The sequence below is a fragment of the Aplysia californica genome, unplaced genomic scaffold, assembly GCF_000002075.1.
Source record: "Aplysia californica isolate F4 #8 unplaced genomic scaffold, AplCal3.0 scaffold00293, whole genome shotgun sequence".
Classification (NCBI taxonomy): Eukaryota; Metazoa; Mollusca; class Gastropoda; order Aplysiida; family Aplysiidae; genus Aplysia; species Aplysia californica.
In genome coordinates, this window is record NW_004797563.1 from 736,424 (window position 1) to 741,423 (window position 5,000).

The 5,000-nt window shown below is 39.0% G+C and overlaps 1 long non-coding RNA gene across 1 annotated transcript in view; it reads right to left on the reverse strand.

Annotated features, from left to right (window-relative positions):
* The window catches only part of LOC118477922, a 6,701-nt gene extending 5,049 nt beyond the window's left edge, over window positions 1-1,652 (reverse strand). The window contains exon 1 of the long non-coding RNA XR_004858693.1: window positions 1,616-1,652. This is a non-coding gene — a long non-coding RNA (uncharacterized LOC118477922). The remainder of the gene's footprint in view (window positions 1-1,615) is intronic.
* Window positions 1,653-5,000: the final 3,348 nt, after the last annotated feature.

Below are 5,000 nucleotides of genomic sequence, written 5' to 3' on the forward strand. Positions count from 1 at the left end.
TGTTTATATCTAACCCAACTGTCTCCCCATTTCTCTCTCTCTCTCTCTCTCTCTCTCTCTCTCTCTCTCTCTCTCTCTCTCTCTCTGATTGTGTGTTTGTGTGTGTGTGTGTTTGTGTGTGTGTGTGTGTGTGTGTGTGTGTGTGTGTGTGTACCTCTCCCACCCTCCCCAATCCACCCCACCCCAACTGTAAATTAGTGTAAACTGCAAAGACACTCAAAAACGTTAATAAACGTTATTCAAGCTGATAATCTAGAATGTTTTAAACATTAAATAACCAGTGTTACATCCAAACAAGTATAGGTAATGACATCGTAAATAGCACTTATCTTGTATTTTAATTTAGGTGTTTACGCCCCCCTTCAACTCAATTTAGACCATTATTGAGGCGGACACTTTATCCCACAAAGTGAATAATATTGTCGATCTAGCAGAAAGCAACAGTGGTGTGATGCGTTGACAGTGTTAGATAAAAAGACAAGATTGTCGATGATGATCAATGTGGACTTAGTGTAGGTATTGATAATCATATCTTTGAGGCCACATAATATTATCTATTTCATTCTATAAATACAAACAAAGGCAAATCAAATAGGCAAAGAGATGGACTGCAAAAATGGGATGTCGACTAGAAGTTACCTTCGTTAACTTAGAAAACCTAGTTTACCCAATGTTCAGGAAGCTAGTGACGCCTTATTTTTATTCTGAATACAAAAAACTTCTCCAGTGATGAGCATGATGTCAAAGGTCTTTCGAAAGTGCGCTCTGTACGATTTCTTTCAAACAACGTAGGTGGTCTAATGAATGGGCTCTTTGTTAGCATACACAAAGACTTTAATTTGATTCTTGCACCGAATAGATCTAGCCTTTTTATTATTCCTTTCTTCTTCTGCGTTCATTAATGGTGCCTACCGCTGGCCTGAATTTATTCAAACACCGAAAGGTTTGTTCGAAACAACCAACCTCCTAAACGATGAAAAAGTGCGTCAGTGATGGTATTTTAGTTCTTAGTTTTAGCTTGAGTTTTTTGCACTAGAAGCACAAATAGTTCATATCAGTGGTGAAGGTTTCAGGTATTACGAGAAAGTAGTACCATATAAGAAGAGAGAGAGGAGAGATACCCGCGATAGACGTTTGGTTGGAAAGAAGGAACAAACCACCCCAGGGCATCTGCCAACCACTCTTGGTGAAGGTGTGGTTATTCATAATTTACGTGACTATCGGCAGTTTAGTACAGAAGTGTTCAAACATCACAAGCAGAGAAAGCAGAGTGTCACGACGTGGTGAATTTTTGGGCATGTGCAGTTATTGGTATCGTTCGTTTGCCTTGCTTTCCGTGAAAAAATAAATACTCATGTATCTTGAATACAAGTATATACGAGATATTCGCAATTGAAGCAGGTAAAGGTCACCTGGTTTCAGAGTCAAATAAGCTAGAAAATGGCCACCAAAGTTTAGTACAGTGGAAACCTGATATAACAGGGATGGTGGGAGTAGAGAAAATGTCCTGTTATATCCGATCCCTGTTAAATCAGAAATGCAAGGAAAGTAAGAATTTGTGGACGAATCCAGCTGTACTTATTCATGGGTAGTTTCCTTTGCCACAAGTACTCACGAACAGGGGTTTTGGCACCAACATTCTCCATAGCCTCACATCAGAAGAGCTTGGTCCACAGCATCTGCATCGGGTAGTCTCATCTTCTTTCGGTGTGAATCGACCCTTGTGGAATGTCGAAATGACGACAAATCTCTGCCAGTGGAGCTTGCTTTTCGTCAACAGCCTGGATTATTTCGTATTTTTTTGTTAATTGAAAGGCATTTTCTCGTGCACTTGACATCGTTGGTGACACATTACGCGTGTGTATTGCTAGGTTTCGGGCTAGATCGAGGTCTGCAGCACACCACAGCCCTCTCTCGCTTCACACGCTGCGTGTTTGCAGTTGCATGGCTTGCGTGGGCTTGCTTCATCACTGCGTTACTCTCTCTCTCTCTCTCTCTCTCTCTCTCTCTCTCTCTCTCTCTCTCTCTCTCTCTCTCTCTCTCTCTCTCTCTCTCTCTCTCTCTCTCTCTCTCTCTTACTTTTTACACATTGTAACGAGCCTTTGTCCCTGCTATAACCGGTTGGGCTGCGATGAGGCCCGCCCTGTTATTGCCGATGACTTTTAATAGAGACAAAGAGTAGGAAAAAACGGGGATTTAAAAAACCGGATCCCTGTTATTACCGGGCCTGTTATATATGGTTTGCACTGTAACTTCTATATAGAGTCCCTGAAAACTGAAACTTTACTTATTTTGTGCCTTAAAACAAAGTTGTTCCGTTAAATTCCCCTGGAACTGTGTTTTCATTCGGACGTAACAGGTGTAGATCCAAAAAATGAAAATTTGATTTTAAAAAATTGCCAAACTGAAGGGAAACTGCAGGTTTCTTCGATTTCAGTATTTTGACGAGCGCCTCATTTCATTTCACCACGATGCCTCAATAGTATTTGTTTGTTTGTTTGTTTCGCAAATAACAGTGCATGCAAGGTACCCGAGAATTACAAAGTTATATTCGCTCAGTACCTAGTTTTGAGAAATTTGACATAAAAAACTTTGAGGTTTCACATGTCACAAGCTTTTTCGAATGCAATTTTTAAATATTATCTTGAAAACTCGGAATAATCTTACGGTTTTGATTGAACAAATAGAGCATTTGGTTTCTGACCTCATGGTCTTAGTAACTCAAAACGACACAAAATGTCAGACAGAACTGTGTAATTTTCTGAACTAGATACCCGTTGATCACGAGAGTGATTAGTCCTAGTTAGTGTGCTTGCAGTAACCTGGCCAGCCTGATCGCTGTTTGAGGACATGATAACATTTTCTGACACATTTCGGATAAGTTTCATCATCCTTGGTTGGTAATACTCGAGAGCTTGGGAGGTCAAGAAGCCCTCTTGAAAGTCGTTGTCACGTCGGAAATGAACTTGGTACAGAGATACAGAAAATTGTGGACACTTACAGGACAGCCAGAAATACATATCAAGCGTGATATTATTATCGTTATTATTATTATTATTATTATTATTATTTTTATTATTATTATTATTATTATTATTATTATTATTATTATCATTATTATTATTATTATTATTATTATTATTATTATTATTATTATTATTATTATCATTATTATTATTATTATTATTATTATTATTATTATTGTTGTTGTTGTTGTTGTTGTTGTTGTTGTTATTATCATCATTATTATCATCATCATCATCATCATCATCATCATCATCATCATCATCATCATCATCATCATCATCATCATCATCATCATCATCATCATCATCATCACCATCATTATCATCCTTAAAGCTTGTTAAAGGGGTTAGCTTCTGTAGTATCGTCTTAAAAGGAAAAAGAGAAGAAAAAAGGGGGTGGGGTTGAAAGGTACGTTAACCCCACACCATACACGTTGGCCGGTTTGGTTAAACGCCTCTCAAAACACTTTTTAAGGACGGCCCCCATTTTCTGTTTCGACCCTTCCATTAATGCCTCGCCGTATCGACAGGTTGATCTCCATAATTGCCAAAAGACTTTGAAATAACCCCCCCCCCCCAAAAAAAAAAAAAAAATATATATATATATATATAAAAAATACATATATTTTAAAAAATAATATAATAGGCATGGGTTGGGAAAAAGGTGAGGTATTAATTCTAACAGCAGGGGATACCCGTTAAGGAAGTTATTGTTGTGATGTTTCCCTCCCGTCTGTTTTGTTACCATTCAAACGCAATGTAGGCCAGGCCAAATCGACGTCATCAATAATTGCCTCTGTCACGGGAACAGCTGTAGCGACAGGAAGTGAATATCGTGACTTCACTTCACCTGTGATTCGTGTGCTGTCCTTGTACAAAAGCGACACCTGCTTCCGTTTTCCTCGATTTAGTTTTATTTCGTGAGATAGCCTATCCTGTTCTACCACGCCTCCCTTCTAAAAAAAACACAACAAAAAAAAGGAACCTTTAAAACACCCAGACACTTAATCAATATTTTTCAAAATACCGTTAAATGTCTTCAAATATTTCTGGAAAATTTGAAATTATAGGCTTATGTAAGAAGAATTTCAAAACAGATTGCATTAATTTGTGACTTTTCACATTTGACAATGTCACATCCCCTGCACAGGCAGATGACACATGGCATTGAAAATGTTTTTCACACACAAAACACACTTCAATGACTTTCTTTGAAGGCACTGTCAAACCTCCTCGAGACTTCAAAAACAAGGAAGTTACATTTGACCCCCTGGAGTCAACTATGACACCGATGCAGGTTTCATATTTTCAAATGCTTTGTCAACCTTAACACTACAACACCAGCAAGCTACAATATTCTCTGAACAAATGGACAAGTGTGCCTGCCTAGGCACACGCACGTGCAGTTATCATCATCGCAAACTGAATTATCTTCAATCTCTTTTATTCTGTTTTTACTGTGAGATGCATTTATAACTGAAACAGAAGGCACTTCGTCATCAAGTTCAGTGCCTTTGCTTGAGACTGATATTTTAAAAAACAGTTTTCGTAGGCCTAAGTGTTTTACGGCACTCGCAACTGCATAAAGTCATATGAGCGCGCGGGACACATTAAACATTTTCAGTTGGTAGGAAATTTTGACTTTTGCCAGGGTGGCGGCCGAACCTACTCTTTTTCATGTATCGATTTTAAGACCAGGGACTTTTAATGTGCGCAACTTACACTCGGGAACTCTGAGATTTTTTCCCCCTTGTCGGAGAAGGCTAGAGGTAGATCTTTCCTACCAGAAGATCAGGGATGTGGCTGAAAGACAGCAGTAAGGAGCCAAGGAGTAACAGTACAAAGGCTGCAGAAAGAGTCCGGAGCCCTGAGGAGGTGAGGAGGGGGCAGAAAGTGAAAACGAAAGCAGACGACAGAGAAAGAAGAAGAAAACACATTTTCCCCCGTCACTACTCGGATTCGAACCCAGGACCT